The following is a 21,165-nucleotide window of genomic DNA, read 5'->3' as shown; positions in this document are numbered from 1 at the left end:
GGGAAAAACTGAGGCCTGGAGGAGTCAAGGGACTCGCCTAAGGTCTGTTGGCATCCCTTGAACCAGAACATGGCCTCCCAAATCTGTAGGGGTCCGAGTCCAAGTCATTCTCCAGGGTAATTGCCCTCCAGGTGAAAGCGCCCAGGGATCAAGGCTGCCTCTGTTTTGTGGTACCTCCATCTACCGGTGACTGAGGCAGGGAAAACCACATCCTATCACTTCCTCCCTCAATTCACTGATCAGCATGGGTCTCGTGGCCTCACCCGACGCAAGGGTGGGAGGTCCCAAGAAAGAGAGAACTGGCTGTGGGTGAATATCAGAAGTTGCTACTCAGCATCCTCGTGGGATGAAGGCCAGTGGAGAGCACGCTCACAGTAAACGGAGTCAAAGAGCAAAGGGTTTAAAGCTGGGAAGATTCCTCCTCCCATCCGACCCCCCACCCCCTTCCTGGGTCAGAGCCACCCTTATCCTGTGGATTCTGTGAGCTTGCAAGCCGGTGTGTGTGCAGGTGACCCTTCTGAAATACAAATGAAGGCTTATTGTTTTTTTTCACTCCTTGAGGAATCAGGTGAGTATTTGTCATGGCCTCTTGCTCTTCCATCAGGCAGCGCCTTCACATTTATATAATCAGGCTCCCGGGATGGGTGTCTAGATGGTTTCTGAAGTTCTGCTGTTATCAACAGTGATGCAATGGATTTCCTGTGCATTTTCCCTTGTCACCCGTGTGAGTGTTTCTGTGGTATAAATTCTAAAAATAGAATCGCTAGGTCAAAGGGCAGGTGCATTGAACAATCTGACAGCTCTCTGGCAGCAGGTGCTGCTTCCAGGGTCAGGAAGAGCTTTTAAGAATAGTTGCTAACGGAGCCTGGTGAGTTCCAGGGACAGGGTGAGTTCTCTGTCCTGGGGTGGGGTTGTGGGGCCAGTTTCCAGATGGGCCACAGAGGAAAGGGAGCAGGAAGAGGGGATGCCCTTCCCATCTTGACTCTCCCATCCCAGTTCTAACACTAGTGTTCTGCTGTGCCCATTTTACAGATAGTGAACACTGAGTTCTAGAGAGGTTGAGCACTTGCCTGCAGCTGCCCAGAAAGTAGCATTTGAGCCGAGGTTCCAGTCTGGGCTGAGTTCTCTTGGATCCAAGATCTCACCTCCTAGCTGGAGACCTCCCGGATCCTTTCTTTATCGGCTCCTCTCAAAGACACTCATGTCTCCCAAGAGCTCTCTTTCGGGAAGTTTCTGAAATTCATCTTCACTTCCTCAGGGTCTGGCAGGGTCCAATTCTTTGGCTCCTCCTGGGTGGCCCGCCATGTCAGGGTCTCTCTGGCAAGGTAGAGGGAGGTCACCCCCAGGCTGTTTCGGCCACGCCTCCCTCTTGGGAGGACCTTCACTCTAGGGAAGAAGGGTCCACAGCTCAGGATCAGGGCCTGGCCTTATTTCTCTGGGAGGAGCCATGACTTGGGCAGCACAGTGGTGGTGTTCCTAGAACCCAGTACAATGCAGATGTGACAGGGAGAGAGATTAAGGAAAACAGGTGCATGGGGACCTAAGTAGCCAGCCATGCACTGGGGCCTCTTAGAGGCACGAGGGCTCTGGAATTTTGGGAACAATGTCTATCGGGGAGTGGCAGATGTGGCTGTCACCCCCAGTGGAGATGGCAGGCGCCCCTGGGCTGAGGGCTGGGTATGTGGGGGACACAGCAGTGCCTACACAGGGGTACTCTGCCTGGGGCCATGGTTGCCTCATTAGCACCTGTGAGTCCTTCCTGGGGACCAAAGAAACCCTTGGGCACAGCTTGACAATGACCATGAGCAGGACAAGGGCAAGAGCCAATGGCACACAGGGGTGACTCTGCTACCTCTTTAGGGGAGGGTGGTCAGCGTCAGGAGCACGGGTCTTGGAGTCAGACAGATGAACCCGTACTGGCTGCACAATTTTGAGCTCCAGTTTCTCATCCACTTAGGTGGGCCCATAGTCGGGACTGAACACAAGGACTTTGACAACTTTCTGGGCCCTGCAAGTCCTCAGATAGGCCTCCCGACATTGAAGCTGTAGTTCGGGTTTTGTCTGCTTTTTCCTGGGGTGGTGGATGGGGGAGCACTGAGTTACATAAGTGGGGGGACTTCAAGAAGCCCCAACTCCCAGTCCCAATTATTTTAATTTAATTAGGAGTTCCTGGCTCCTAATTATTTTAAAACAGTGGATTTCAAACTGGTTTTTTATACCCACTTTCCAGTCTCGATCTTGTTCTTTATTCCTTCTCAAAATAAATCTCACCCAGGTGATCACTCCTAAATGAATCAGGGAGGCCCTCATCACCCCCATTCCCAGTAACACCCTAGAGCGTATGAATGGCTTGAAAATCACTGCTTTAGGCCAACAGAGGTGTGACTGGCCACAGAAGTAGAGTGGCAGACAGGTACCCAGCAGAGGGTCTTCTTCCCGAAGCATTTCTCACTGTGCTTCTGCAAAAAGACCACAGAAGGCAGGGAAGTCTTCGGATGAGAGATGGGTGTTTCAGAGGATCCTAGAGGGCCTGAGGTCACTGGGCTGGGTCAGGCTGGGCACCCCTTCCCTCCAGGCAGCACCAACATGGTGACAGAATGTTCCTGTGGGAAGCACAGGCAGCTGGGTGAGGACACCCCTCTGCTCTGCCAAAGCCAGACCCAAATGAGAGCTGAAAGGAATCTGGAACCCTCACCCCAGAGGACTGGGCTGGGCTGAGGTCAGATAGCAGGGGCAGAACTCAGGCCCCAATGCCCAGGCCTATGTGCCCAGAAGGGGAAGGCCATTTGAGGGGAGGCTGCCTTCTACCTACAGTCACGGGAGAAAGGATGCAGATCCTTGGCAAAGGCTTGCCTGAGGCTTCTGGGCTGGTGACAGGGGCAGGGGAGCTCTTTGGTGCTGACCACTCCCTGACCCGGGAGAAGTTCCTGCCTCCTCTCTCTGCTGCACTTTATTCTGGGCAACCTGGAGGCTGCCTGGGGTGGAGGCAGGGGTAGTGGGGATGGGAGATGTGGAGCAGACACCGACCTATGCACAGCATGCAGCAGTTAGTACCCCTGTGGAGCCCAGGCTCCTCTTCTCCTTGGTTGAGGGGAGGGGGCATCACTGGCCCAGTTCACAGACCAGGAGCTGGGTGCAGCACACTAGGACTTGGGCCCTGACCCTCCCTCCCTCCCCTGCCCTTTTGCCTGATTTTTAGGAACTGGCCTTATACCTTTACTCATCCTGTGTGCCTCATAAGCTGTGGAGATTCTCAGAAGGGCCTTGAAAGCTTTCAGACTCCCCAACAGACTTGAGAGTGGTTTTGGCTCTTGAGAATAGGAAGTCAGTCCCCAGGCCCATATTACAGAGGAGTAAAGCGAGGCCAGCCAGCCGAGGTTCTCGAGGTTCTCGGGGCAGCCTGTGGCCTCTGGCTCCAGCCTGGGGCCCTCCTGGGACTGCGGACCCTCTCAGCCCAGCTCCCACATTCCCCCACCCCAACTCCAGTGTCCCCAGTCCTCTGGAGGAAGATTTCCGAGATCCCGGTTGGGGGTGCCAGACTGCCAGTGACGAGTGTTTTTTTAATCCCAGCCCCGCTGACTTAGACGATTATTCTTATTTAAGGCAGGGACGAAACGCCAGAGCGTGGCAGCCAGTCACCTCCGGGCGGCGGCCCCTCCTCGCCAGCCTCCGGGGCCCAGCTCCAGCCGGAGCAGGAAAGGGAGGGGGGAGACGGGAAGCAGGGGGGAGGAAGGGGGGGGAGGAGAGGGACCGAGGAGGAGGAGAATGCAGAAGGGGCTGGACACGGAGAGGGGAGGAGGGGGTAGGAGAGGGAGGTGATATAGGATAAGGAGTGGGACGAAGAGGGAGTAGGAGGGCAGAAAGGGGCAGGAGGGAGAGGACGGGGAGGGGGGAGGAGAACGAACAGGGAGGGAGGGGGCGGCGGAGGGAGAGCATAGGAAGGAACACCCCCCTTGGCAGCTCCCCAAGCAGATAGGAGGAGGGAGGGAGATACACAGATGAATAATTTACTACAGAAATGCAAAAAGAATTTAGAAACTCTCAATTTATAAATATTTATTTTCACAAGTTCGCCCCCTCCCGACGCTCTCCCCCTTGCTGGCCCTGGTCTCTTCTTTGCGGGGGGGCGGCCTCCACCTCCCCCTGCCTGCGCTGTCTCGGTCTCTCCCACGATCTCTCCAGCTGTCTCTGTCCCCGGCTTGGACTGTCTCTCCCGGGCTCGCCCTCACGGCCCCGGAGACTGGGGTGGGGGCGGGGGCGTGCCTTCGCGGCCGCGTCTCTATGTTCTCCACCTGGGTCCGCGACCCAAGTCTCCCCTGGCTTGCGCGCGTCTCTAACCCTGCCAGTCTCGGTGTCTCTCTCCGGGTCTCCGCCCGTGGGGGGTCTCTCCCGCCGAGGGAGCCCAGCCCCCGCCCGCCCCTCCCGGGGTCGGAGGCCGCCGGCTCGGGTGGAGCCCTCGCGGAGGGAGGGGGAACACTTTGAAGGCTCCGATGGGAGAGGTCGTTTCCCCGGCAACCGGCGGCTGATTGGCTGAGCCGCGGCGGATTAACGAGCCGACCCCGGGGGCGGGGCACGGAGGGAGCCACGCCCCCCAGGCGCGCCCCGGACGCGCCCCCTGCCCGGATGCTAAGCGCACCTGAGAGGGGGTTTTGGAGACTGCTGGCGGGGCTACGGGGGCAGAAGGGGGCTTCCTGGGAGGCCCGCCTGGAGGCGGTTCCGCGGCGGGGACTCGGTCAATCGCTAACCAATCGATTAATCAATTGGTGGAGCAGTCAGGTCCCCAGAGCAGGAGTTAGGAGCTGGGGGTGTGGAATGAGATGGAGTTCTCCTCCCCCCGCCCCCACCTTCCTAACCCTGGGTCCCTAAGGGAGTAGGTCCCTGCACACCTCCCAGGCTGGGGTCTCCCGGGTGCGCCCTGGGGTTACGGCAGCCCCTGCCTGCATCACTCGCCCTCCGCCCCTTTAATTCACAGATGGAAAATGGAGGCCCTGAGACTGGAAGCCCCTGGAGGTCACCGAGGGACCTGGGAGGGTCACTGGCCATTTAACAAGCTCAACAGAATTTCCTACTGGGCATGCTTTCTGTGAGCCGGAACCTGGACTAGAGATGACCCCGCCCTTGACAGCACCTGACCCCCAGAAACAGTCCTGGGTTTGTGTTGTATCACCTGCTCCCTTTGTCTCTCCTCTCCTCCAGGTGTGGGGAAACTGAGTCCCAGAGAAGCCAGCTGGATGGCACAGTTGCCGAGACCCAAAGTTGGATGCCAGGCCCTCCCCTTAAGCTATTTCTGAGCCTGACGTGTAAGCTCCAGAGAGCTGGGGAGAGGGAAGCTTTTTTGTTAATAATGGAGGAATCCTCAGGCAGCGTCCTCAGGGTCACCAGCTGGAAGGGTCTCTTGACACACACTCCCACTCCCTGCAACTTAAAACCAAGTGTGTTATTTAATATGCGAACTCTGGTTGGTTTGTTGGAGCACAGCCCTCTTACAGGCATCAGCTCCTCCTCCTCCAGTGCCTCCCTCCTGAAGCTGGCTGGTGGTTGTACTGGAAGATGGTGAAAGGGCTGGTGGAACATTCCCCCAGGAAGGTCAGGTAAGTCACCACGAAGGTGGTTCTTTATCATTGCAGCGGACCCTTTAAGCCCCATGGCTGGGGCTGCAGCTCTGTTTGAAGCTGGCAGCTCTAATCCTTCCAAATCAGGGTCCTGGGGTTGCTCCAGTGGCAAGGACAGGCCTGGCCTGCAGAGCTCTCACGGTGCTGAGTACAGCTGCAGGGCCACCCCTCCCTGTACCCAGCCCCCCATCCTGAGCAAGTGCACTCCCCCCACACACACACCATTCTGTGCTACAAACACAGAAATTCATCCTGTCTCCCCCAACATTCCCACATGGACCACATTGTGCATCTGAGGCCTGCAAACCCCTAGTCCAAGGCCTGACCTGCCCACACCAGCTATTCTGCAGGAAGAATTTTTCCAGAACCCTGTGGCCCTCTTTGAAGGTTCTAGACTCTTTGCCACACAGCCTCAGAACCCCAGGACCCCCCAAGTGTATTTAGAACCTGGGCCCATCTAGGAACTGACCAAAAGGACGGGTGGAAGTATGCTGGTGAGTGGTTGTCAGGTGTTGAAGGAGGGGAGTGGGTCTACGTGCACATTGTGGTCCAGGGTTCTCCATGCTTGAGCTTGTCCCTGCTGGAAGTGTTCTCACTCCTATTTTGCAGATGAAGGCAGTGGGGCTGGGAGACGTAAACCACCCAAGATTCTCTAGCTACCAGGAGGAACGGCTGGGCTTTGAGCAGTCTCTGGGGCCCAGGCCCCATGTACCTCACCAACCTCAGGTCTCCCATCTGTACAATGGGTGAGCTCAGCAGCACCTGCCAGTGGTGCTGACCCTCCATGCTGGTCACTTGCAGCCTGAGCCATTCAAATACATCCCACCGTCTTTTCTCTAATGTTGGTTTGGGGTTTCCTCTGGGCCTTCTGGGGTTGCAGACAAGGCACAGGGTAGGGAGCTGAAGCCTGGGATCTGGGATCTAGTTCCACAGTGAGTTGTGTGGCCTCGGGCAAGGCCCTCTAGCTCTCTGGCCTTTGGTCAAAATAAGGGGGCTGTGTTCCCTATTTTCTGAGGATCCTTCCAAGTAGAATTAGTCGAGGATTCTGAGTCTTTCATCCTCCACCAAACCTCTCTTGGGCAGCAGTAACTTCACAAGGCTGTGCTTGGGTGCAGCAGGCAGGCAGTGAGCTGCAGGGCAAAGGGGGACCCACTCTGCTGGAGGCATGGGCAGATAATAATGACAGCCAGTTTATTCAGCCTGCACTGTCTGCTCTACCCCGTTCCTGTTTGTCTGTGCAACAGGCTCATGCACTTGTTAGCAATACTGTCCCCATTTCGCATGTGAGAAGCTGGGGCCCATAGAGGCAGGTATCCATCCAAGTTCATCCAGCTGGCAAGTGTGAGCCCAGGCAGATCCCAGGCTTGGACAATGCAGCCACCTTGGGGCTATTAGAAAAGTCCTCGTAGTGGAGGCCTCTTAGAAGCTGAGTCTAGAAGGATCTTCCTGAGTGGAAAAGGTGGTTGAGGACACTCCAGGTGGAGGGCATGCCCTGTATGGGGGGATGGTGAAGCAGGGGAGTACCACAATGCTGTTGGGCCTGAAGGGCTAGCGTGGGGTGGTGGGCAGTGAGGATGGGGTGGGCACCTCCTGTCCCCCGGGGGGTCCTGCAGGACGCTGTTCCAGTTTGCTGCTGCTGTGTGACAATCCGCCTCCAACGCAGTGGCTTGTGTCACAATAGTTAGTCTCTCGTGTAATGCTGGGGTTGACAGGGCTCAGCTGGGAGGTCCTGACTTGGGGTCTGTTCTGTGGCTGCAGTCAGATGGGGTCATCTGAAGGCTCCACTGGGCTGGGTACCCAAGGCAGCCTCATCTTGGGGTTTCCTCTGCCCTTTCCAGCAGCCAAGGCTGATTCCTTATATCAAAGCTCAAGGTTCCGAGAAGCCGGAGGTGAAGCTGCCAGACTGGTTAAGGAACTGCTCCTGCATCACTTCCTCCAGGCCCTACTGGCCATGTGGCCCAGCCAAAAAGAAGGGAGTCCCCTCCCCTACCCCCCACCCCATGATGGCAGTGCAAAGCCTCTGTGGCCCTGTTCAATCTGCCCTAGATGCTAATATATACTTCATAGAAAAAGTAGAGTCTGTAGCTAAATATGCTTTAGGAAAGGCTGGATTAAGCAAAATCGAATAGGGTTCTGTCCTGCAGGACTTCTCAGAGCCCTCACATGCTGATGTGGTTGCCTGGCTCTAATATAGGGAAGGAGCTTGTAGAAGTTCTCAGCTAATTTTGGTTTGATGGCCAAGGGAGTCACATCTTGGGTGGGAGATACTCGACCTAGGAGGCTCGGGAGTCTGAGGCTCCTGGTGAGCACCGGATCTCTGCACCTGAACTTCCAGATCTAGCCTCCAGAGTACCAGGCACAGATATGATGAGATGAAGCTGGGTCTGTCTGTGGCTGCTGCCACCCTCCAGGGACACCTGCCAGCCAGGGTTATCTTCCCTAGCAGGCTGGGCCTGGTCGCACCAGCTCAGGTGCGGAGACTACAACCTTGCATCACCGCCCTCCCCCTTCTCTTCTGCCTTCCTGACCCTGAGGAAGGGGCTTCCTCCCTTGGGCCTCCTGGCACTCCCATCTCTGGGGGCCTAGTTGGGGGCAGCTGAAGGGTCCTCGCTTCCTGACTGTGCGAACTTGCCGCAGTCTCCACCCAGGCTGAGCCTCTGTTTCCAGTTCACTAGTGTAGGGTGATGAAGGCTCCTCTCACCAGTAGTGCGTGAGGACACTTCTCAAGGAGCCAGTCTTTACAGTAGGGGTGGGGGTGGGGGGGTGGGAGGCAGACCCTGTACCCAGGAAGTTTCAGGCTCTAGCTCATGTCATTCTCTCTGGGCCTCAGCGTCTATAAAATGGGGATGACAATGGTACCCACTGCATGAGGTTCAGTGAGGAGTGGCTGGGTAAGAGGCATGGAATTAAGAGATGGAGATCCAGTCCAAAGGTCTCGACCACAAAAGCCTACATGTACCCTGGTCCTGGCTGCTGGCAGAGTGGGCCCAGTGGGTGGGGCTACAGTTTGGGCCGCTCTGCTGGGTGCAGTGCCTGCATGACTGGCACCTGGTGGGCTTCCCACAGTGCATCCCCAGGGAGCAGGGGAGCCCTGCCAGTGAGCTCCGAGGTTTGGTTCGTCCCCCTCCCCCACTCCACTGGCTGCTTCCCCTTCCTCCCCTGGTCCTGGGCCAGGCCCAGCTGCCACCGCTGCTCCAGGAGGCCTGGCAGAGGCAGAAGGGGGAGGGCTGGCTCCTGGGGAGCAGAAGTCACCAAGTGCAGCCCCTGTTCAGCCCTCCCTCCCTGGCCCAGGCCAACAAAACCACCCTAGGAACAGTCTCTGAGCCTCTCAGATGGACCCCATCACCCTCCAGCTTGGGCCTGGGATACCAGCCCTCAGTTTCTCCCTCTGTATGACCCCAGAGATTTTGCTGCCTTGAGTGGCTGGGGGGAAGGATTGTATGAGATGCTGCCCTGGCCTCAGCTGAAGGCAGCTCCAGCACAGTGCAAGTGGGTGCCTGCTCCCCCATCAGGGATTCTAGCTGGAGCCTGAGGGGTGGGGCCTGGGGGCAGGAGCTGCAGGAATAGCTGGGGTATGGGACACCAGGGCATCCTGGAGAGAGAGGAGTGCTCAGGTGGGTCTTCTATACCAGCCCCTTGGTGCTGCCCACAGATGGTAAGTCCCCATACTTCACAGTCCATCCTGGAAGCCATCCCCCACCGCATGCTCCCAGCCTCCTTGCCTCCTCTCCTTCTCTCACCTCCCCCAGCCCGCAGCCACTCTTACTCCCTGGGCACATCAGCCCGCACCCCCGTACCCTGGTCTGCTCCTCCTTCACTTCCCACCTACGGTACTGGCTCCAGTCTCGGACCACCCATCCTACCTGGCCCTGCAGGCCCCCAAGTCCCAATCAGGGACTGAGGCTGCTAGCAAAGTATGGCTCAGTCCATCCCTTCCTGCCCACTCCCCACTCCTTCCCTGGGGCTCATCCTCCTTTCCTGCTCTCTGTTCTCTCTGCAGTGGAGCACTGTATTTAAAATACCCAATTTGAAGTCACGCCTAACCAGTGCCCACCCCAGCTATGCTGTCTCATGGTGCTGAGCCTCAGTTCTCCCATCTGCGAAATAGGGAGAAGGGCAGCAGGGCCATCCTAGGGCCTTATAAAGATTAAGTGAGGAGTGATTTCAGGTCCTTGGATGGGATGGGAGTTCACGGAGTGTCCACTATTGACATTGCCACAGCTGCTGTGTGTCACCCAGCCTGGCCTGTTGTGATCACCCCGAATCTGCAGCTGGGTCTCCTCACTGCAACCAGCTGCTCACAGCCTGAATCACTTCGTCATCGAGCAGAACATTCACTGGCTCCCCATCGCCACTCCCGGGACATAAAAACTCCAGCTAATTTTCAAAGCTCTTCACCTGTCTGTCTGGATTTTCTGGAGAGGCTGCCTTGACTAGTGGCCCAAAAAGGCCTTCAAGGAGGACTAGGTTTCCTTCCAGCTGACCCCTCACTCACTGCTCCCCATATGTCCCCCCACAGGGAGCTGGGTGACAAGGTGGGTCACTCACCTCCAAGAGCCACTAGTTCCCTTGGCTGCAAAGTGGCACTCATTATACCAGCCCCCATGGTGATGGTCCTGTTCCTGGGAGCTGTGGGGGGCAGGGAGACACTGGGTGTGTCAGGCATGTGCTGGGCACTTGAGGAGGGGCCACCCAAGCCCCATGGCCCACTCGGTCTAGCCCACAGCCCTGCACTACGACTCTGGAGTGAGGCCAGAATCCTTGTCTTCTCAGGATTCCCATCGTTCCAGGCTGAATATTACCCTGATTGTGTTGTAGGGAAGGGAAGAGAACATTTGTTCTTTTTTAAAAAAATAACATTTTTCTCCATTTACAAAAGTAATACATGTTAATTGTGGATAATTTTGAAATTAAGATAAACCAAAGAGAAAATTTTAAATTATCTATAATTCATCACCCATCTAGAAGCACTTTGAGCACTTGAGCTCCTAGCCTCCAGACTTGATAATGAATGTGGAGCGTGGGCCCTGCTTTGAGCTCAGCATGGGGATCACAGAACACACTCTGTTTTGCAACCCAGTTTTTCCATCCACCAGCAGGACCCAGACATCTACACCACCCAGAGCCTCTGCCCCACCAGTACTGAGGGTGCTCGGAGACCAGCAGCTGTTAGCAGTGTGGAATCTCAGCCCCAATCCCTAGAACATGCATTTCCCCAGCATTCCCAGGGGGCTTCTCAGCACAGTACCATTTGGGGGAGCAGTCCCAAAGCCCCCCTTTCCACGAGCAGCCCCATGCCCCATTGTGGAGCTACACTCACCCTCACTAAGCCAGTCCTCTATTACTGAACAAGGAGGTGGTTTCCAACTTATGATGTCGTAAATAACACCACAATGAATAGCATCGTGAATAGCTAAAACCCTGAGCACATCACAGATATTTTCCTGGAGTGAATATTAAGGAGCTTCCCTGAACTTAGCTTCCCCCACATTCACTCCCTTTCTCACCCAGAACATTCTAGGGGGGGGGGTGTAGGGACCATCTACATCCTTGTTCTGCAGATGAGTAAGTGGAGATGTGGGGCAAGGTTGATAACACTATCCCCTGGTGTCACAGAGGCCAAGCCAGGACCCAACCTTTCCTCCATGCCCATCCTACTGGCCTTTGTAGAGGTGGGCTTTTTCATCCAGAATGTGGGCTCCTGCGTGCACGGTGTGGGTCTCACGCCCATGCCAAGCTGGGCATGCAGCAGCTTCTAGCCTGCCCCGTCCCTGCCCAATGGGACCAGTTTGCCCTGGTGACAGATGAGGCTGACAATGCCCCGCTTGGCTGGGCTGGATGGGGCAGTCTCGCTTCACTGTGGGAACCTCCAGGGGATGGTGGGTGGGGCTTCAGGGAGGAAATAGGAAATGGTAGAGGAGCAAGAGGGGCTTCCAGATTGGGGGTGGGGTGGGCAGAGGGCTTGGGCCCAGAAGACAGGAGGAGCTGGAAAGGACAACAGCAGGGGACCTTCCGCTTCCCAGTGGTGCCCATGGCAGGAAACTCAGCCTTGTGAGCATGAATCCTTTTGGGGGAAACCCTTGGCAGGGAACAGAATGCAGTGATGGCAGCAGATTCTATTAAAAGCAATTCTCATTACTGTACCATTAATTATTAATAGGATCAGGCAAATAAAGGATGGGAAAACCCAGCTGGGCCTGACTCAAATCTTCCCTCTGAACCAAATGGCTTTTGGTTCACATCCAGGAGACCCAGCCATGAACGTGCCTGTTGGAAACGTAATGACAACCCTGAGGCTTCCATGGTGGGAAGGGCAGCACTTATATCTGCTTTAAAAAGATAAAGAGGAAGCAAGCCAAAGAAAGGGAACCCAGAGGAGGCAAATACCGACCTCAACCTCAGTCCCACACCCCCTCCCCTGCTCCCCCAGTACCACCCAGACCCCAGGGCTCTTCAGCCTCTCAGAAGATCCAGAGAGGCATCTTCTCCATGTAGCAGCAGAAACCACAGCAAGAACAAGGTCAAGAGGAAGTGCCAGCTTTGGACCAAGAGATTTCATCCCTCCTTCCTGCCCCCACCCCACTTTATCTTCACCAAATTCCTGTCTACCCTTCAAAGCCTAGCTCCAATGGCCACTCCTCCAGGCAGCCCTGGCCCTGTCCTAGCTGTGCTAACCACCCAAGGATACAGATGCTGTCCCAGCCCTCGTAGGGTGCCGGTCTGGCAGGAGTCTCGTGAGGCCATCAATCAAATAACCATCACAAACCATCAGAAGAGGTGGACACCATGCTCTAAAGCAAGAAGTGCCTGAGAGAGCCTCAGGATACAGAAAAACCAGGGACAAATGTAAGCAGGTGCTCAGAGGGCAGGGACCCAATGATTCTCTCCCTTAGAGCCACTTGGTGCCTAGAGCAAATTAGGTGCTCCAGAAGTCTGTTTGATTTCACAACCTGCTGATTTGAGGGCATAGGAATGAGGTCTCCGAGTTGGAAGGGTTGCTGGGGAGGTCAGCTTTGCCAAGCAGAGGGAGGAAGGGATAGGGGCCTGGGGCCTTTCCCCCACTCCTGCATCTTTGCAAAACTCTCTTCTGGGTTATTGGTTGATTTATCCTGACATCCACTATGAAGCCAAGCAGGGAAGGCACTTTTTTTGGAATAAATAAATGTAAATGAATGAGTGAGTCTGGGCTTGAAAACACACACACACACACACACACACACACACACACACAATCTGTGGACTCCCATATAAAATGGCATCTAACTAGAAACCCCCTGATACAGCTGTTCTTATTTTTCCATTAAATACTCATGAAGGCAGAGAGAAAGACAGAACCTCACTCAACATGGGGAATAACTGCCAACTTTGTGCCAGAATCTGGGAGGAGCTATCGCACTGATGATAATGGCGGGGACAGTGCTGGGGAGAAGCTTCAGGACATAGAAACCGGGGACAAATGTAAGAAGGTGCTCAGACCTCCTCCATCACTTGCCCCCACTCAGTACCCTGGAATCTGTGCCAGTCTGAGTTGTCCTCCCAGAGATGATCTTGGAGTAATGTGCCCTGGTCTTTCAGAGTAGGTGGGCAGGGCAAAATTGCCCTCATGGTGTGCGGATCCTGGGAAGCAAACATGAATGTAGGGGGCCAGGGGATAGCAGGAAACCCCCCAGGAGCAGTGCATGCTGGGACTTCTGCATGTTTCATCCGTTCAGAACGTCCAAGAACCAGATAGCCAGACGGGAGCATATACCACCTTCACATGGCAGAGCTGCGGTTGGCAGGAACCTGCAGGGAATGGGGAAATGGATTGAGCAAAGCCCACTGGATTCTGTTCCCCAAGCCAAACACTGAGGAGGGGAATTGGCGGTGACAAGAGCAGTAAGGAGCAAAGGCCATGTACAGATCCTATCCTGTCTACCTGTGATCTTGGCGTGAGGATTGATGTTAACTGTATGTGAGGGACAATCCAGAAGAAGGATATCAACAATTAAGGATGGTGGGCAAAACATGTACAGAACCTGGAGAAGGAATCAGCACTCTGAAACGCTGAAGACTGGGAAGAGGTTTCCTGAAGCAACCAGAAGGAAACGTTGGGAAACGAACGTTGTGGCAACTTTAATAGAAAGACATGGCTCTCCAGACCAGGAGCAGGAACCATAGGGCAGCCCTGACAAATCTGAAAAGGCAGAGCAGGATATGAGCAGGGACGCGGATGGCCTACTGCACTGAACTTGTGGTCCAGGAAAGATACGTCCAAGTCCTAACCCTTGGTAACTCTGAATATGACCTTATCTGGGAAAGGGTCTTTGCATATTTAATTAACAATCTCAAGATGAGGTCACCGTGGGTGAACTGGATGGGCCCTGAATCCAATGATAAGTGTTCGTCTAAGAAGAGAAGACAGAGAGAGAAAGCAAGAAGCACATTCATTTCTGTTGTTGTAAGCCACCCTCAGTTGTGATTGGTACAGCAACCTTAGGAATTGGCTGATGGGGTAAGGAAGGACTCCAGGAAGGGACAAAGCACAGAAACAGAATTCAAATCCACGCTGGAGGCAGTAAAAAGCAGAGATTGTAGTGCAGAAAATGCAATCGGGGATGGAGAGGCCAACCTGGAAACAATTCTAAAAAGTGTGACAGCAGACAAGAGCTGAAAACAAAGCATGAGAAGTTCATGGGATTGAGGAGGTAGCCCCCACACACCTGGGGTTCTTGAAGAAAAGGCCAGAATAAGAGATGACTTAGAGATATAATGAATGGAAACTCACCTGTGCTTTAAAATGAAACAAAAAGATCTGACTGTGCAGATCAGAAAGGTTCACTGCATTCTGGGGAAAATAAATAGAGACTTCTATGGAGACATGTTCTGGAAAACTGTGTGACTTATGCAAATAAGGACAACATCCTACATGCCTCCAGGAAGGCAAGAATAAACCCAGGCCGGTTTAGATTGTGTTATACTGGATGCTAAGTGATAAGGGAGCCATGTTATGAGGTTTGGGGGAAATGCTGAAGTATTTATTACAGAAAGATGCTCCCATCAGCTGGGAGTCTAAGAATGATAACCCCGTGGCTTAAAAAGTCTGGGCATTAGCACCGAAACTAGTTAAAAAGCAGCGAGTAGGAAGAATTATTGTAAATATCGTTTCCAGACTGAATACAAATGTCAAAAATTATTGTTAAATGACAAATCATAGACTAGAAAAATAATAATCGAACCATCTGGATCTGAAGCTTTAAGTCACATCAACATGGATCTGAGGCGGGCGGGGCCCTTCAAGAATGCTCTGCATAAGAGGGGTTCACCAGGCGCCCTTTCCAGTTGTGTTCAGAGGGCCCAGCAGCTACAAATGAGGCTTTTCAAGGTACCTGGTAACTTTCTAGTGCAATGAGAAACAAAATATCTACTTAGTATAATAAAAAACAAAATATCTACTGACCAAAGTCTGGAGAAGACCAAAGCAACATTCAGGATGGTCAAACAACTTGCAGGAAACAAAAGGAAGAACTGCTGGGGGTGAAGGGATCAAAGTGAGAACAGCGTCCCCTTCCCGGAGCAAGCCCCCCCGCAGGTCGATGTGAATTAGGAATATAAATGCGTGACGTTTTCCTAGTAAAACACCAAAGACTCTCAGATTGGATAAAACAAAAACTAAGATGGAAAGCCAACTAGACAGTGCTTACCAGAAAGAAGCTTAAAACCCAAGGGACATGGAAAGGTGAAAAATGGAAGATCAGAGGGAAGTTATATGAGGCAAGTTCAAGTCAAATGAGATGAACGGTAGTATTTATATCAGATAAAGGATCTTAGGCAAAAATCAGGACATGAGCCAGAAGGTCATTTGTATTGATGAAGAGTACAAGTCAGAATCAAGATCTGCTTGTCATGATCTTTTACGTCCTCTACAGCATTAGACCCAACCCAGGGAGCAATAACTTAGACACACATAGAATGACAAAGAAAAAACCTCCAGACGAGCCTTAACACACTTCTGTCTTTGGTATCTTTAAATCCTATCCCCCCCAACACACTTGTGTGGAATTGGAAGAATAGAATTAATAAGGTTGATTTAATAACTGAACTTTGTACCTTACAAATAAAAGATGCTCATTTATGTGCCAGGGCCCATCAAACATTTATGAAAATTGATCATATATTAGGCCATAAAGAAAAACTCAATATAATCCCCCAAGCAGATATAGCAAAACCCTCATCGTTTGACCACCATGCAATTAAGCTAGAAATTATTAACAAAAGTTTGAATTAAAAAGCCAACCATTTGAAAATTAAAAACCACTTTTGTAAATAACTCTAAATAGAACCTACATAGCAAACTATTTTTTTTTAGCAAACTATTTTTTAAAAAAAAGAAGAAACACTGCAAATACCACATATCTAAACGTATGGGAAGGTGGTTAAAATGTTATAAGGAGGAAAATTCATAGCTCGGTGTTGTGAATTTCTTAAATAAGAAAGGGTGGAAGTCAATAAAAATAAGAAGCAGAGTTTCATAAATTACAGAAGAGAAAAACACCAGAAATAAAAGATAAATCCATGACTTGTTCTTTTTGAAAGTCTAATAAGTTAGGTAAACTTTTGGCAGATCCAAAGATAATAAGCAGAGAGAAATGAATGCACAATAGAAGCAAAAATATTTTAAAAATCAAATTATATTAAGTAAAGCCTTATGATAATACATTTGAAAAAAATGAATAAGCAGATATTTTTATCAGAAAATATGTATAACCCAAAACAACAAGTAGAGGAGAGCCAAAAAATGTATTACTACAGAGTAAATTGAAAAGGTAGAGAAAGAGCTACTTCCTAGAGAAGTGTGGGGTCCCGACACTTCTAATGGCAACTCTTCACATATTTCAGACATTCTGTTTCAGGACACAGGAAAGATGGAAAGCTTCCCCAGTTATCTTAAGAATGTGGAATAACCCTAGAATGATGAGTTGGCGGAAAACGACAGGTCTTGCTTAGGAAGAGGATAGAAATTCCAAACAAAACAGGAGCAAATAATCCCGGGTGACATTGTGCAAGTCATAAGAAAGAGAAATCTGCTCAAACGAACTCAGGAAAAAGAGGAGATTGGGTATGAGAATTGAGAGACTTCACAGAATTGGAGGGTAACATGTGCAGCCAGGCTTGAATGGAGACACAAGTCATCATAGCCTGTGAATGCAGGACTTCACCTTCCTCTTTAGACCAGCATCTTGAGCTACTCATCACACAGCCAAGGCCTAATGACTTTTCAGGTCGACTTTCGGGGTCCCAATGATAAAATCAGCAATGAAAGGTGCTTCCTGGGGTGCCTGGGTGGCTCAGTGATTGAGGGTCTGCTTTTGGCTCAGGGCATTATCCCTGGGTCCTAGGATGGAGTCCCACATCGGGCTCCCCTGCAGGAAGCCTGCTTCTCCCTCGGCCTATGTCTCTGCTTCTTTCTCTGTGTCTCTCATGAATAAATAAATAAAATCTGAAAGAAAGAAAGAAGAAAGAGAAAAAGAAAGAAATAAAAGAAAGAAAGAAAGAAAGAAAGAAAGAAAGAAAGAAAGAAAGAAAGAAAGCTTCCTTAATGTGTTTATGGTGACATCTATGATGCTTGTCAATCTTTCCAGTCCTCCTTCCAGGCTGTGATTGCACTTTTCAGTGGGCTTAGGCAGGGCCCTGTGCTGAGGTAATGTGTGTCATTTCCAGGTAGAAGCACTTAATTGCTGGCACAAGACTCTCCAATTCTCTTTCTCTTGAGACAGCAAGCATGTGAACATTTGATGATGTGGAGGTACAATCCTGAGCCAATCACAGCTGTAGCTGAGAGACAGTTGCCTGAATCCACAGCTGACTTAATATGAACAGGAAATAAACCATTCTCAAGCCATGAGATTGTGACATTATTTGTTACCGCAGCCAAATCTAACTTATCCTGACTGATTCCATGACAAAGAATATCTGTCTCAAACCAATAGCCAACATCACATTTAGTGGTAAAGTACTGGGAGCATTCTCAGTAATGTCCAGAATAAGGCAAGGATGCTTAATAATGCCTCTATAACTTTACATGGCTCTGAAGCTTTTAGACAATGCAATAAGACAAGAAACATCAATTAAAGAACAGCAACTACAAAGGAGACAAAATTATCCTTATTTGTGGATCATATAATTGTCTGCTTAACAACTCAAGGGGAGCAGAAAAAACTATTAAATAATAACATGTAATCCTACAAAAACACAAAAATCAATAGCATTCTTCCCTCCCTCTTCTTTTTTGCTTTCTATTAAACCCATCGTGTTTTCTTTATTTCCCTTTTACCTGTGTTGGTTTGAAAGTTTTATGTTCCATTTCTGCCTGTTAGAGGTTATCTTTAAATTTCTAGCATGCATAATCGACTTACCATGATCTAAATCAATACTCCCCACCCTCTTCCTAGACAGTGAAGGTCTCAGCATGATTTAACTCTAGTCATACCTTCCAATCACCATGTATGATTGCCTATATTTTGGTTTGATCTTGTTTCGAGTCCACGTTTGTCATTATTATTGATTTTAATAGCCAATTCTTACTTAGATTTTACCTACATTTTAATATCTTTGCTTATGGCTCATTACATACCTGATATAGGGCTTGGTTTCCTTCTTCTTTAGGCAATCTTTCATTGGTTCTTTCAGCAAAGTTCTGTGAGTGGTAGTTTCTCAGTCTTTGAACTGTCTTGATTTTAGGCTTGAAAGATAGTTTAGCTGAAAGACTGCTTAAGTTGGCAAATGTTTTCTTTCATCACTAATACCCAAAAGGGAATTGGACAATGGACCTGAATCAGTAAGAAAATAAGAAATACAAGTGACCAACTGAAGCATCTGAAAACAGATTCCTCTTCCTTGCTAGCAAAAGAAGTCAGTTGAAAATAAGATGTTTTGTTTTTTGTTTTATCCTATTAAATTGGCCAAACATTTTTTTAAAATGGAAATGTCCTGTGTGGTGAGGGGAAAAAGAATTCTACATGGCCCTCGTTCCTCTGTAGGAGTGTGTAGTTGGTTGAATGGTAGCCCCCCAAAAGATATGACTATGTCCTAATCCCTAGAACTGGGAATGGTTTGTTTGTTTTTTTTGTTTGTTGTTGTTTTTTTTTTTTTTTTGGAAAAAGGGTCTTGCCAATGTAATTAAATTAAAGATCTTGAGATGAGGAGATCATGCTGGATTACAGGAGAGTGTCCTTGTAAGAGACACACAGGGGAGAAACAGACAGAGGAGGAGACCAGAAGCAGAGGCTGGAGTGAAGAGGTCAAGGGGCACAGGCGGCTGTCACTAGCTGGAAGGGGCAGGAAGGACCCTCCCCTGGAGTCCTCAGCAGGAGCGTAGCCCTGCCTATGACACCTGACTTTGAACTTCTAGCCTCCAGAATTGTGACACAATACACTTCTGTTATTTTAAGGTACTAAGGTTATGGTAATTTGTTACCTTGAGAAACTCATACAAGAGTGTCACCAGAAGGTTTCCGGAGGGCAGTTGGGCACATGTAGGACACACCAGTCCTAAAACGTGTACAACTTTCCTCCTTAAAATTACTCAGAATTAATAATTGTGGATTTGTCAAAGATTTCTTGGCAAGGATATTCATCGAGGCCTCTTCTTTAAGGGACATCAACAACCCAAATGTTCTATAACAGAGGATTGGCTAAACAATGATGGGTTGGGTGTGTAACGGTAAATGTAAAAAATACCGGTTTACCCACAGTTGATGAAACACTCTTGATGTGCTCGGAGAGAATGAGTCTATTCCGACTCTTGTCTCATGTGACTCTTGGCAGGCATCAGCAGCCCGGCCACACAGAGGAGGACCAAGGTGAGGTCAGAGGGTCAGGCCACCTACCTGCGGTCACAGAGCCAGTGTGCCAAGATTCTGACCCCAGGCCCCGTGCAGGGCCTCGACCATCGGACGAGATGACCCCTGGCGCAGCCATCAGATACGGTGAAACTGCGCCCCATCACGGCACAGGAGCACACTGGTGAAAAAAAGCAGTTGAGCACATTCTAGTTTTGCAAAAATAAAAAGTGTGTTCGATGTGCAGAGAAAAAAGGCTGGAAGGATTTACTATGTGCGTTAACAGGGAGGTTACCTCTGGGGAGGGATTGGGTGATTTTTATTTCCTACGCTGAATATAGGTAGCTTTTGTAATCAGAACAAAATACTACCAAACAAAACCACACCGCTTGTGCCTGCGCTGACCACACCCGACTCTGAGTCTGTTCTGGGAGATGGGGAGCAGCGCCCCAGCTGGTGGAACCCCCAGAGGCGCCTAATATCCCCCCTGCCCTTGGTCTTCTCCCCAGCGTGTGTCTATACCTGCCCTGCACCCTCTCTTCTGTGGGCATCGATTTTTCCATCCTTCAGAGAAGCGCCTGAGGGAAAGGAAAGAGCATCTTTGGATCAATGAGCAGAGCCCTGCAGCCGGGGTGGGGGGGGGGGGGTCCGCAGGCGGGTCGCACACTTGTCACTGCCCAGGACCTAAGGGGGAGGTCAGTGGGTGGAGACGGTGTGACTGGCCGGGCTGCCCAAGGTGGCCAAGTGTGTGGGTTGGTGGGGGGGTTGGGAGGTGGCCCATGGCGTGGTGGTGTAGGGGGTGTGGGGAGCTGTGTGTGTGTGGTATGACATGGGGCACAAGAGGGTGCAGGGTAGGGTGTGGGGGTGTTGCTGGCACACATGAAGCACAGGCTGATCCCTGCCTAGAGGAAAGGCAGTGGCCCAAGCCCCCTCTATGAAGCAATCTCCCATTGATTTTCCTCACAGCTCTGTGAGGAAGGTGCTGGCACCCGCCCATTGCCCAGATAAGGAAACTGAGGGCTGTGTGTGTGACAAAGAGGGAAGGAAGGAGTGAGAGGCTTAGGGAAGAGGGGGAGAAGCAAGGGGGAGGGGAGAGAGACAGGGCATTGCTTGTGGCCACTCCCCTTAGCTCCCTCCTTCCCCTAGCTGCTGACCCCGTATTGAAGGGACAGGGGCGTGCCGCAGCCCCACCCTTGGGAGCTCCCAGGTGGGAAGGGAGTCAGTGTGGGTGCCCCCTGGACCCAAGGCTGGCCTATCTGGTTCAGCAGGCCCACATCCCCAGCCTGCCCGGGCCTCTCCCACCCACACACTAGCCTCTTCCTTCCCAGCCAAACTCCTTTCTGACTTGTCCTGTCACCAAACCCCGGTCCCCTCCCGCAAGGAACCAGTGCCCCGGACCTGTGTGGACCCCAGCTCCCTGTACTTCTCCAGGGCACCAGTGACAAATGTCCTGAAAGATTTGAGTTCACTGCTTACCGACTATCTTCTCCTGGCTGAGACTGCAAGCTCTGGGACAGTTGGGGTGGGACCCTGGGTCCCCTTGGCTGGGTCTGCAGCACCCAACCCCCTGGCCAGGTACCCAAAGTGGCTCAACATATGTTTGTCGCATGAATGGATGAACCACTATAATTGCTAAGAAGAGAAATGTGCAGATGGTCTGTTGTGAGGTTCTGTGAGCGTGTGCTGTGTTCGTGCCCATGTGCATGTGTACCGAGGTATGCTTACATGTGCAC

At 51.4% G+C, this 21,165-nt stretch overlaps 1 long non-coding RNA gene across 1 annotated transcript; it reads left to right on the top strand.

The window, feature by feature from the left end:
- The first annotated feature begins 370 nt into the window (after positions 1–370).
- LOC129503616 (uncharacterized) lies at positions 371–19,673 on the top strand. The gene is made up of 3 exons (XR_008663216.1): positions 371–568; positions 4,973–5,591; positions 19,419–19,673. It is a non-coding gene; the product is annotated as an uncharacterized LOC129503616 (long non-coding RNA).
- The last annotated feature ends 1,492 nt before the right edge of the window (positions 19,674–21,165 follow it).

The sequence above is a fragment of the Nyctereutes procyonoides genome, unplaced genomic scaffold (assembly GCF_905146905.1).
Source record: "Nyctereutes procyonoides isolate TBG_1078 unplaced genomic scaffold, NYPRO_anot_genome, whole genome shotgun sequence".
Lineage (NCBI taxonomy): Eukaryota > Metazoa > Chordata > Mammalia > Carnivora > Canidae > Nyctereutes > Nyctereutes procyonoides.
The sequence above is the reverse complement of the archived record's forward strand: the minus strand, read 5'-3'. Positions and strand labels throughout refer to the sequence as shown.